Source organism: Anomaloglossus baeobatrachus, chromosome 1 (genome assembly GCF_048569485.1).
Source record: "Anomaloglossus baeobatrachus isolate aAnoBae1 chromosome 1, aAnoBae1.hap1, whole genome shotgun sequence".
Classification (NCBI taxonomy): Eukaryota; Metazoa; Chordata; class Amphibia; order Anura; family Aromobatidae; genus Anomaloglossus; species Anomaloglossus baeobatrachus.
The window spans coordinates 970223998-970238408 of record NC_134353.1 but is presented as its reverse complement, the minus strand read 5'-3'; the positions used below and the strand labels follow the sequence as shown (position 1 = coordinate 970238408).

The 14411-nt window shown below is 38.3% G+C and overlaps 1 pseudogene; it reads left to right on the top strand.

The window, feature by feature from the left end:
• Positions 1-2273: 2273 nt before the first annotated feature.
• LOC142265455 (putative serine/threonine-protein kinase SBK3) lies at positions 2274-8245 on the top strand (annotated as a pseudogene).
• The last annotated feature ends 6166 nt before the right edge of the window (positions 8246-14411 follow it).

The following is a 14411-nucleotide window of genomic DNA, read 5'->3' as shown; positions in this document are numbered from 1 at the left end:
GGAAGGGGGCTGTGACCCCTGAAAAGCATTGACTTGTATTAGCACATGAAATAATGACTTGGATTTACTAATTCCTGGCTTGAATTTGTGATAAGCGCAGCGGTGATACCCGTTTTATCTTTTGAGAATTTCATCCTATTTCTTCGCAGATGCAGCTGTCTCCATCCATGATTATGCGGTTATAGGTGTTGTGATCTTTTCACAACCCCTATAGGTGAGTGCACCTTACTTTAATACCCATGTTCTTTATCTGGTAAGATCCTATGCGCCTTTTTGTTCCACAGCTTATGATTCCTCATCTGGAGGTCGTATAATAGCAAGACAGGATCCAGTTACTGAACCTCTGCCCCCCAATATGAACTGGATGTTACATGGATTGGTGGAGAAAAGTCCCTTGTATGTAAAGAAAACAGAAGATTCTTTACAAATGCTGGACCAGTTGGTAAGGCAAGAAGGAGTCCAGCTGACGATTGATGTCGAGGGCCTGAACACTGGCATCCTACAGGAGGGAAGTGCACCGGCTGTAAGACGACCAATGGAGAATTATTATACTGAGTGTGAACTATTAACATTTCCATGTAAATTCTTAGACTTTATTTTGGGATTTAAATCCTTTTAATTTCAGAGGCATTGGTATATCCCGACAGCTGGTGCCACAATGGGTACGCCGGTCACTCCAACATTTTTAAATATATTTTTAGGGTGTTTTAAACTGAAAATAAATTTTATGTAACAAATTCTTTTTTATCACATATCAAATTGCTTTTACAATTTATAGACAATATTTTCATAGCATGAGATAGAGGAATTTACTGAATTTGTTAGCTTCTTACACTATAATCAAGTTAATATGATATTTTTAAGCAAAATTGTTGGAAACCTCAAAATAATACTGGATGTTGAAATCATAATAGTGGAGAGTTAGATACTTAGATACATACATATCAATATCAGAAACAAACGGTGTGACAGGGTCCTGGTCCCATATCACACAATCAACAGAGCGAGAGATGGCTGTACAATCCAAAGAGTATTTATTCCAAGCAAATCAAATGGTCCATAACATAATCCACAAAACAGAGGGCAAAATTAGTCCAGAAATATGAATATAATCCAATAAGCGATAAATTGTCCTGGTCTCCCTGAGAAGTCCCAGCTTCTCTCAGAGGTTCAATCCTTCCTTTAAGTTCTCCAACAGACTGCCTGAATCAGGTAAACAGAGAGTTTACAGTAGGTGGTCTCTAGGCCCACCTCCCCCCACACCCCGGGACGGAAGCACCTCAAGAGGCTATAACCTTGCACTATAAGGGGTGATTACTTACAAACAGTACAATGTACACATAAGCAGTACAAATAATGGACAGTGAGCCAAGCTTAAAATAGGAATTTGTACAGCAAGATTCACCTCCCCCCATATCCCACCATCACAAACGGCATTGTACTCACTCATGCATTTTGATAATTATCATCCATATCACATTCAAAATCGTTACCATGTGGTAAATTTTTGTAATAATGTTGGATCAACAGTAGTGAGAAATCATTTTAAAACAATCTTAGGAATCACATAAACAGTTGCAGGATCATTCATGTTTATCCAAAAGCAATTGTTAAAAATAGTTTTGACAGCCCAATCACAGGAAAGGTCATTGGTACTACGGCATAAAAAGAACAAGGACAAGAAATTTGTCTTCTTATGCCAATGTAATCCTATAAGTGAAATTATAAAAAAGTAATTAGAAAAAATTGTATATAATTGAAAGTGATTCTATACTGGCTCCAAAAGCAGCAAATCAAACAATTGTTTATTTTAGACATAAATAAACTATATAAGATGTGCTAGTTATAGGACAAATCACACTAGAATTGCTTTAATAAAAAAAAAACAGATTGAAGAGATATTACTTTGAGTTAATAATAAATGCAGACATTGCAGCTATTGCAGATATAGGAATTGTAGCAATTTTCTTTAATTAGGTGACTTTAAGGTAAATAATAATTGTTTCACACATCAAGCTAAATAAGAAATATGAGATAATTTGTGAATATTATAATTTTTATATTGTAAAAACGATTTGCTCAGTTCCTAAATGCTTCACTTCACATATTGGTTCAATACAATCTGGAAAGTCCTCCCGGGCACAGGAAACATATGAGGGAGGAACATAGAAATACTCCAAACTGCAAGTGTTTATATTTGCAACAAGTATCATGAGAAATAGGGAACTATAGCACAAAAACTCTTACAAAAGGATGTACAGTCAATTATTAAAATGGAGACTTCAAGCGTCCTATGTCGGAATGATAGTAATAAACTCAGTATTTTTCATAAAAGATATCAGGACACTTACAAGCTTTGTGAAAATACTTACTATGAAACAAAAAGTAAAGACAACATAAAATCTGTAGTAGCTTCATATACTGGCTTGCTGAATAAAGTAATTCAATATGTAAAGGACATTTACTGGTGAAATTAAAAGGAGGGCATAGAGTTGTGATGTCAGAGACAAATGAAGAGTAATTCAGCCCAGTATGTGTCTCCTTATTCTATATTCCCATATGACTTTGGAATAAAAAAGCACAAAATAATGCGCCAGTGGTGGTGAGTGCCCAGTCCGTACCCATAGCGGTGCCTTTGTATTTGTTGGAAAACATTTGTATTCAAATTAAAATCATTTTGAGTCAACACAAGTTGTAATAATTATAAAAAGTGTTATGAGATCAAAATCTGTTTCTTTTGTGTTCAAAAATCTTTTACTGCCTTGATTCCCAAATCATATTACATTCTGTTATATAGTTTCTCAATGTATAGAGTCACAAACATTGCTGTAGATGGCCAGGACTGCTCATTTCTTGTCAGAATATGGCTAGGAGAGGGTGACTGACACAAAAGGAATGTATTTAGATGTATATGCATTGTTGTATGATATACACAGGTTTTATATTTGATCTCATCCTAATATATGTAAAGTTTCTCTCAATTAATAAAATCTACTTTCCAAAATGTCATCACTTCATTTTACCAACTAGTCAGATGTTAATGCATTTATCCATTACAGTAACTTCTTGATTATGTCTTCTGGTGAGAGTCTGACACTTTTAAATAAATGTCCTTATCTAGTTTTTGTTTTTTCAAAAGTCTCAGTATAAAGGCTATATAATATTGCTGTAACTATGTATGAATAGACTATGGGTGTAAAGAATAAAAGGTTAATTACATTAGGTATCAGACTGGTGCTACCAGCTATGGAGATGCTAACATACAGTAATTGTGAGGATTGTGGTTACTTGTCTTTAGTTATTTCTGAATTATTTCTTTATTATCTACATTAATATATGTTGATATGAAGGAAACATGGCAGATTCATTTCTGCTAGATGTAGAAACTATAAATTACTGAAAATCAAAAAGTAAACAATCATCAATCAGTTAGAAAAAGCTAACAGATTTAATACATATTTCAATATCATTTAATTTAAGATGGGAAGCCAATGGGGGTGACATTCACCCCAGAAAAAGAAAATTGTCTTTAGACCTTACCTTATAGTATGAATGTATAAACTGTTTTTTTTTCTCTTTTTTTAAAAAACCTATGTGTGCAGAGATAAACAGTAGTACCACCATTTATCTCTGCACACATAGGTTTTTTACCCCTAAAATTCGTACCAATCCCTGCCACTGCACGTTGTTACCATTTTTCTCCCCTGAGAAATGCTTCTTATTAAGAGGGAAAGGCGTCGGGAGGGCGTTTTTGTCAATAATGAGGTTGCGGAGCAGACACTTACTAGGGTGCTGCCCTTGTCAGGGCAGAAGTCCATTTACGGGGCACGACAGGGGCTGATTCATGTTAACCGCTGACCCTGGTGTTTCCAGCCTGTGATTCCTCATATCTGGATTGGTGTTTATTCTTACCGGTGGAGAAAGATCGGGTGAGATCTATCTATTTTCTTGACATCTGGCAAATTTTGTATAATGCACTGCACTTTATGTTATGTGATTTTATTGTTAGAGTAAAAGTTAGGTTTTAGTCCCTGCTATTATACTTATGATTTAGGACTATTGGATGTCATTTCTCTGCTTTGCAGATTTTGCTCTTGTTTTCCATAGACAATGCCAAAGTGTCCAATGCCTGAGCCCCACCCACTGGACCCATTCATATGTAATCACCCAGCTCCCTCCCTCCAGAGACTTATCAATGTCTGTTCTTATGTAAATGGGGACAGTAAATCTTGGCCAATGCCAATGTCCCACTTATTTACAACCTCCCTGCTCTTCCCCAATATAACCTCATTCTCTCAGTGACATCTACTCCATCCAGTGGATGATCTCCGGTCAGTGTCGGCCTCTGAGGAGCAGCGTGTTGTAGGCTTGTTAGTTTACAGGAGGAGATCATCTTTGACCATCGTCTCCTCCAGTAGCAGCGGACATCTTCAATCTTCATCTGTAAGGTAAATATGTGATAAGTACATAGCGTATGATATAGGAGATGATATGACTGCAGATCTCTGGGGAATGATACAATGCTGGGGATCCTCACACTGACCACAGACTATTATAAAATTGTGTGTTTATAGCCACAATTAACATGTGGAGAATGTAATATATTTTTATGGGTCTGTAAAATGTTTTATGCAATATTCAGAAAAATGTTCATGTTTTATTTAATGCCATATCTCATCTAATTTTGTTTTCAGCATGGCCACCCACATCAATGAGGTGAACAAGAACATGGCTAAACACCTTCTGCATCTGGTATCAGAGACTTCCAAGAACCTGAAGATGATGGAAGTGACCGACCACTTTGAACTTTTGCTAGAACTTGGAACAGGATCTTATGGAAAGGTTTACATGGGAAAACACAAAGCTTCAGGTGAGATGATGATGGATGATGACTATCATGATGTTTGTGCCATCAGGCTGGTTTTATCAATTGGTGATCATATAGACCATATATTTTGAAAGTCCTCTTTTGGATTTTCATTTCTCTCATTTCATCTTCGCTTCTAATGGTAAGATGAAAGTGTAGTCTCCCTTTACCCTAACATACTGCACTTGTCAGCCCTCTTTAAGTATGACCCTAGGTTTATCTTAGCTACATCACATCAATAGGATTCTGTACCTCTATCATCTAATGCTTCTGTACATAGTTATTAATCAGGTTTGTTTGTATTGTTTTGAAAGTGTCATGGAATATCATGGTTGTGCAAATTAAGAATTATAATGTCTTGTCAACAGGACAGATTAGTGCTATAAAAATGATGGCAAAGAAGAAGACTCCGGCTGACATCTTCCTCCTGGAATATTGCGTTTCTTAAACCCTCAGCTGCCACCAGAACATCATCTTTACTCATGATGTCTACTTCCAGACCAGTAGGGATTTTGTATTTGTTCAAGAAGTGGCACCGGCGGGAAATCTTCAGTCCATCCTTCAACCTAAAGTAAGATCTTATGCATGTTGTTTCCACTTTTATACATACTAAGCATTTTTTACATTTTACTTGAAAAGTTTATGATTTCTATTGCAGATGTGATAGGAAACATCATTGTGTTCTCCCAAAGTTAATAAACTCATATTCCAGTATGCAGAAGCTTGGGACACTCGATAATTGGGTAGGTTTAGCATCCAGGAGAATGGGTGAGCTGGGTAATCACCCCTATGAAAGCCATATTTATTTATTAGTTAAAGTAACAAAGTTGAATAAAACTAATGAAAAGCAGACTAGAACTGATGACTCCAGGAATTGTATATGTTCGTAGACGTTATCTACAAGTCTTCTCTCTGAGAATAATTCTCCTGTCTGCTTTCAGCTGTGTGATCTTCTATGTTGTCTCTTTCTTAGGTCGGCATGCAGGAAGATATGGTGAAGCGTTGCATTCTTCAGATCGCCAGCGCTCTGGACTTCATGCACCACAGAGGAATGGTTCACCGAGATATTAAACCAAACAATATTCTTCTGATGGATGCCGAGTGTCACTGGGTAAAACTGGCAGACTTTGGACTCACCAGGCTCCAGGGCACATACATTTCTTGTGTGTCTTGGTATAACCCCTTCATTGCTCCAGAGATCTGCAGCTTAAGACCAGGAGACCAGCTTTTACTTCTTCCTAGTCTTTATGTCTGGGCTTTTGGAGTTCTGATACATTTTATGTTATCAGGATTACTTCCTTGGTATGGGGCAGAGCGCCGTGATCACGAATTCAAAGAGTTTGCCTGGTGGCAGGTGAAGAAAGATATATACAAAGCTCCAGAGAAGTGGAAAAAAATATCAGAAAAATGTTTTGGGAACTGCTGGCAATAAACGCCTGTGAGAGACGCTCTGCCATTGACGTTCTGAAGTATATGGACCTGCCGTGGAAAGCCGAGATATTTTCAGAGCCCATAACAACCTGATATTTGGAATCTATGATATCTAAACTGTAATATCAATTTATTTGTAATTTTTAAATATAATGTCTACTAAAAAATCTTTGAAATATTGCTAAGAATAAAACAAACTTATTGGAAACTGAATTTGTTGGGTCACTTTGTTTCAATGTAAATGCACCATCTCATGAATGAACATTTGTAACAGGAGCAAAATAATCATTCATCAGATAAGATTGTTTCTTAATAGCCTTAAAATAATTGTTCCTGGCATTATATCGCCCTGTATCAATAGAGCTCAGTCTATGGAGAACAATTGCAGCCTATGCATACTAGACGATGCATTACAAATAGTTTAGTGCGCATAATTTAGAGCTGTCTGCCAGTGTAAATAGTCTAATAAATGACCACCTATCAGTAAATATTTATATGATCATGTCTGATCCTAAATGCATAGCATGAGTCTGTGAAAGTATTGACTGCTTTACATTTTGCCAGTCTACACGCTTCAGTGAGAGCTTTCAGCTCCGCTTCCTGTGCTGACGTGTGAGGAGGTAATGAATCATCTTACATTACTTCATAGGAAGATAGAAAATAATATAGTCAAATAAGGTTTGAAGATAGTGTAGAAAATCCCATACAGGTGGTATCTTGAGCCACTTACAGAAAGCTGAAAACCTGCATTAGGAATAGATTTTTTGTGTACATGCAAATAAAAACCTGCCGTCTCTTGTGGCTGATCAGCTTTATGCTGTCATGTTTGTGCATCATAACAAAATACTACTGCTCATTTGCTAAAACAGTCACCAAGCCTAATGTGGAGCAGATTGGATGAGACACTAAAACTAAAAACTGAAACGGCCACGGCGGACACAGGAATGAACTGTGCACAGAACTTGTCTCTTGCACTATTTTCAGTTTGGACACTGCAAAAAGAAACACAGGCTTGTGTCCATTACAATGTTTTATGTCTATTGCTCTAAAGACAGGTCTGTACTTCCTGCAGGTGTTACACATGCAACATGGTATTATGACAGCCTGTGTCCTGTAGCCTATTTCTCTCATAAATGGGATGGGAGAAGAAAAAAGCCACATGACTTTTGGTTCTGCCAACGAAGTTCAATATCTTCTAGGACTCTGTCATATTTTACAGCGAAAAACCTAAGCTAGAAAAAATAAACAAAATAAGCATATGCCCGGCTGTAAGTAAACGCTAAAATAAAACAAACAACATAGGTCCTTAGTAAACACTGTTTTTGATACAACTTGTCACCATGGGATGGCTTTTTTTTATGGGAAATGGAATGGTCCTAGCTTCTAATATTTTCCTTGTCTGCGATATTGTCCTGAGGAGGTGGGCTGTGACCCCTGAAACGCATTGACTTGTATTAGCACGTGAAATAAAGACTTGGATTACTAATTCCTGGCTTGAATTGGTAATAAGCGCAGCGGTGATACCCGTTTTATCTTCTGAGAATTTCATCCTATTTCTTCGGGGCTGCAGCTGTCTCCATCCACGATTATGCAGTTATAGTTGTGATCTTTTCACAACCCCTATAGGTGAGTGCACCTTACTTTAATACCCATGTTCTTTATCTGGTAAGATCCTATGCGCCTTTATGTTTCACAGCCTCTGATTCTTCATCTGGAGGTCGTATAATAGCAGGACAGGATTCAGTTACTGAACCTCTGCCCCCCAATATGAACTGGATGTTACATGGATTGGTGGAGAAAAGTCCCTTGTATGTACAGAAAACAGAAGATTCTTTACAAATGCTGCACCAGTTGGTAAGGCAAGAAGGAGTCCAGCTGACGATTGATGTAGAGAGCCTGAACACTGGCATCCTACAGGAGGGAAGTGCACCGGCTGTAAGACGTTGAATGGAGAATTATTATACTAAGTGTGAACTATTAAAATTTACATGAAAATTCTTAGACTTTATTTTGGGATTTAAATCCTTTTAATTTCAGAAGCACTGGTATATCCCGGCAGCTGGTGCCACAATGGGTACGCCGGTCACTCCAACTTTTCTAAATATATTTTTAGGGTGTTTTAAACTGAAAATAACTTTTATGTAACAAATTCTTTATCACATATCAAATTGCTATTACAATTTATAGACTATATTTTCATAGCATGAGATACAGGAATTTACTGAATTTGTTAGCTTCTTACACCACAATCAAGTTAATATGATATTTATAAGCAAAATTGTTGGAAACCACAAAGAAATATTGAATGGTGAAATCATAATAGTGGAGAGTTAGATACTTAGATACATACATATCAATATCAGAAACAAACGGTGTGACGGGGTCCTGGTCCCATATCACACAATCAACAGAGTGAGAGATGGCTGTACAATCCAAAGAGTATTTATTCCAAGCAAATCAAATGGTCCATAACATAATCCACAAAACAGATGGCAAAATTAGTCCAGAAATATGAATATAATCCAATAAGTGATAAATTGTCCTGGTCTCCCTGAGAAGTCCCAGCTTCTCTCAGAGGTTCAATCCTCCCTTCAAGTTCTCCAACAGACTGCCTGAATCTCTCAGGTAAACAGAGTTTACAGTAGGTGGACTCTAGGCACACCTCCCCCGACACCCCGGGACGGAAGCGCCTCAAGAGGCTATAACCTTGCACTATAGGGGTTGATTACTTACAAACAATACAATGTACACACAAGCAGTACAAATAATCGACAGTGAGCAAAGCTTAAAATAGGAATTTGTACAGCAAGATTCACCTCCCCCCATATCCCACCATCACAAACGGCATTGTATTCACAAATGCATTTTGATACTTATCATCCATATCACATTGAAAATCGTTACCATGTGGTAAATTTTTGTTAATAATGTTGGATCAACAGTAGTGAGAAATCATTTTTAAAGCAATCTTAGAAATCAAATAAACAGTTGCAAGATCATGTTTATCCAAAAGCAATTGTTAAAAATAGTTTTGATAGGCCAATCCCAGGAAAGGCCATTGGTACTACGGCATAAAAAGAACAAGGACAAGAAATTTGTCTTATTATGTCAATGTAATCCTATGAGTGAAATCATAAAAAAAAGTAATTAGAAAAAATTGTATATAATTGAAAGTGATTCTATACTGGCTCCAAAAGCAGCAAATCAGCCAATTGTCTGTTTAAGACGTAAATAAACTATATAAGATGTGCTAGTTATAGGACAAATCATACTAGAATTGCTTTAATAAAAAAATTGGATTGAAGAGATATTACTTTGAGTTAATATTAAATGCAGCTATTGCAGATATATGAATTGTAGCAATTATCTTTAATTAGGTGAATTTAAAGTAAATATTAATTGTTTCACACATAAAGCTAAATATGAAATATATGGGATCATTTGTGAATATTATCAATTTTATATTGTAAAAACCATTTGCTCAGTTCCTAAATGCTTCAATTAACTTACTGGTTCAATACAATCTGGAAAGTACTCCCGGGCACAGGAAACATATGAGGGAGGAACATAAAATTACTCCAAACTGTAAGTGTTTTATGTGTTTATATTTGAGACAAATACCACAAAGACTCTTACAAAAGGATGTACAGTCAATTACTAAAATGGAGGCTAAGTCTGAATGATCGTTATAAACTCAGCATTTTTTATAAAACATGTTAGGACACTTACAAGCTTTGTGAAAATACTTTCTATTTCGTCTTTTCTTTTTGTTTCATACTATCTGTAGTAGCTTCATATACTGGCCTGTTGAATAAAGTAATTCAATATGTAAAGGACATTACTGGAGAAATGAAAAGAGGGCATAAAGTTGTGATGTCAGAGACAAATGAAGAGTAATTCAGCCCAGTATGTGTCTCTTTATTCTATATTCCCATATGACCTTGGAATAAAAAAGCACAAAATAAAGTGCCAGTGGTGGTGAGTGCCCAGTCCGTACCCATAGCGGTGCCTTTTACTTGGTGAAAAACATGTGTATTCAAATAAAAATCATTTTAAGCAATACAAATTCTAATAATTAAAAAAAAGTGTTATGAGATTGAAATTGATTGTCCTTTGTGTTAAAAAAATATTTTACTTCATTGATTCCCAAATCATATTACATTCTGTTATATAGTTTCTCAATGTATAGAGTCACAAACATTGCTGTAGATGGCCAGGACTGCTCATTTCTTGTCAGAATATGGCTAGGAGAGGGTGACAGTGACACAAAGGGAATGTATTTAGATGTATATGCATTGTATGATATACACAGGTTTTGTATTGGATCTCATCCTAATATATATAAATGTTTTTCTCTCAATTAAAATAAAATCTACTTTTTTACATTTCATCACTTCATTTTACCAATTTATCCATTACAGAAACGTCTTGATTTTGGATTTTGTCTTCTGGTGAAAGTCAGACACTTACATACATACAAACATACAGTAATTTTGAGGATTGTGGACACTTGTTTCCATGCAAGGGTATTTAGTTATTTTTGAATTATATCTTTATTATCTAAATTTCAGGCTTATTATCATGCTTATTACTATGCTGACATGAAGGTAACATGGCAGATTCATTTCTACTAGATGTAGAATCTAGAATTACTGAAAATCACAAAGTAAACAATAATCAATCAGTTAGAAACAAAGCTAACAAATGTAATACTTATTTAAATATTTTATAGACTTAAATGGGATGGCAATGGGGGTGACATTCACCCCAGAAAAGGATTCAACACAATATTCCAGTGCATTTTTTTTATACATCCACTATTTTTGCTAAATGTAAAGAAGAAGAAATTGTATTTAGGCCTACATCACAGTATAAATGTATGAACTATTTATTTTTTTCTCCTTTTTTTTATAAATCTAAAGTTAAAAAAATACACAGATATAATAGCATTGTAAAGTAAATATTAGTGATGAGCGAGTATGCTTGTTACTACTCGGTACTCGCACGAGTATCACTGTACTCGGGCTACTCGGCGGGTACCGAGTAATTTCGTGATACTCGTGCTGTACTCGTGGTCTTCATCTTTGCATGTTGGCGCTCTTTTGAGAGCCAGCCCTCATGCAGAGATTGGCTGGCAGACCACTGCAATGCCACAGCCCTGTTAGTTGTGGAATTGCAGTGATTGGCCGGCCTGCACAGCGTGACCGAGCCTTTATACCGGCGGGCGCGCGTTGGTTGCAGTGAGACACGCCCCCACACTGAGTGACAGGTGTCTTACTGCACCCAATCACAGCAGCTGGTGGGCGTGTCTATATTGTGCAGTAAAATAAATAAATAATTAAAAAAACCAGCATGCGGTCCCCCAAATTTTAATACCAGCCAGATAAAGCCATACGGCTGAAGGCTGGTATTCTCAGGATGGGGAGCCCCACATTATGGGGAGCCCCCCACCCTAACAATATCAGTCAGCAGCCGCCCAGAATTGCCGCATACATTAGATGCGACAGTTCTGGGACTGTACCCGGCTCTTCCCGATTTACCCTAGTGCGTTGGCAAATCGGGGTAATAAGGAGTTAATGGCAGCCCATAGCTGCCACTAAATCCTAGATTAATCATGTCAGGCGTCTCCCCGAGATTCCTTCCATGATTAATCTGTAAATTACAGTTAAAAAACACACACACCCGAAAAAATCCTTTATTAGAAATAAAAAACAATAACTAAGTCCCTCATCACCAATTTATTAACCCCGACAAACCCTCCATGTCCGGCGTACTCCACAGTCCTCCAGCGTCACGTCCAGCTCTGCTACATTCAGGTGACAGGAGCTGCAGAATACACCGCCGCTTCTGTCAGCTTCACACAGCAACTGAGGTGAGTAGCGCGATCAGCTGCTGTCAGTCAGGTAACTCACGGCCACCGCTGGATCCAGCGGTGCCGCGATTAACCTCAGTGACAGCAGCTGATCGCTATACTCACCTCAGTTGCTGCATGGAGCTGACCGGAGCGGCGGTGAGTAGCGCGATCAGCTGAGCTGTCACTGAGGTTACCCGCGGCCACCGCTGGATCCAGGTAACCTCAGTGACAGCTCAGCTGATCGCGCTACTCACCTCAGTTGCTGTGTGAAGCTGACCGAAGCGGCGGTGTATTCTGCAGCTCCTGTCACCTTCATGCAGCACAGCTGGACGCGACGCTGGAGGTCCGTGGATTACGCCGGACATGGAGGGTTTGTCGGGGTTAATAAATTGGTGATGAGGGACTTTGCTAGCGTTTTTTATTTCTAATAAAGGATTTTTCGGGTGTGTGTGTTTTTTAACTGTAATTTACAGATTAATCATGGAAGGAATCTCGGGGAGACGCCTGACATGATTAATCTAGGATTTAGTGGCAGCTATGGGCTGCCATTAACTCCTTATTACCCCGATTTGCCAACGCACTAGGGTAAATCGGGAAGAGCCGGGTACAGTCCCAGAACTGTCGCATATAATGTATGCGGCAATTCTGGGCGGCTGCTGACTGATATTGTTAGGCTGGGGGGCTCCCCATAACGTGGAGCTCCCCATCCTGAGAATACCAGCCTTCAGCCGTATGGCTTTATCTGGCTGGTATTAAAATTGGGGGGACCGCACGCCGGTTTTTTTAATTATTTAATTATTTATTTCACTGCACAGTATACACACACCCACCGGCTGCTGTGTTTGGGTGCAGTGAGACACCCGTCACTCAGCGTGGGGGCGTGTCTCACTGTAACCAATCATAGGTGCCAGTGGGCGGGGAAAGCAGGGAATACAAGATTGTTTAATGAGCGGCCGGCTTTTTCAAAAGAGGAAAAGCCGCCGGAGTTTAGTGAACAGCTGTGCAGCGCCGCGACAGTGATCGGGGAACGGTAAGTAAGAGAGAGGGGGGAGACTGACCGACAGACTGTGAGAGGGGGACAGACAAGACAGAGACCGACAGAGCGAGACCGACCGACGGGAGATAGAATGGAAAAAAAAAAAAAAATGACCGACATCGCTAGTAAAAAGCACAAAACGTGCGTTTTGGACATCGGAGTGCCACACAATGTTTTACGTAAAATCTTTCATGTATTAATCTCAAAAAGTAACATACACCAGCTCTATCTCACTATTAGGTATGTGCCCTTAACATTTCCGCCATGAAAATTCATTTTGGTGTCATTTTGGAAGGTTTTCTGGTGAGTCCGTAAAAATGGCGTAAAACGCGGACAAAATTGTTCACAGCTGTAACTTTTGAGTGATAAATGCTTCAAGGGGTCTTCCCCATGCTGTTGCCATGTCATTTGAGCACTCTTCTGAGACTTTTGTGACATTTTTAGGGTTTCTACATGCTGCCGGGGGTCATTTCACAAAAATACTCGGGTCTCCCATAGGATAACATTGGGCTCGGTGCTCGGGCCGAGTACACGAGTATCTTGGGAGGCTCGGCCCGAGCCTCGAGCACCCGAGCTTTTTAGTACTCGCTCATCACTAGTAAATATTTCAACAAAATATGTGAATAATATGGATAACTTCACTGATTAGAGTGGATTGTGCTGTGTGCAATTTTTCATGGTTTCCCAGTTAAACCTATTCAATTCATTTAAATATTATTGTGAAATCTTTGTAGTAAAAAAAATCCTTCTTTAGTTGTTAAGTAGCAATGGAGCATTCATACAAGTGATGGCATCTTTATCATAAGGGTGGACACGGAATCCACCTAAATAAGAGCTTCAAAAGTGTCCCGTGAAATATAATACAGAGCAATGTTAACTCCAGAATTTTTTCTAAATGTGTCAATGAAAAATTCTGCTGGATTTTAAGATCTCGGGTGTCACTTATTAACATTAAACTCAGCAGCCGGAAACCAGAGCTATGATCATTTCAGATTTAATATTGGGATTCTTGTACAATTTAGAGGATTTGTCTTCTGACATCAGAAATCTTTCATGAAACTAAAGATGTAAGTAAAACATTTCTGACTTCAGTTTACCTTGTTACCAGCACATTGGTGGATATCACAGGGGGCAGCAGCACAATGGCGGATGATATCACAGAGGGCAGCAGCACAATGGCGGATGGTATCACAGGGGGCAGCAGCACAATGGCGGATGGTATC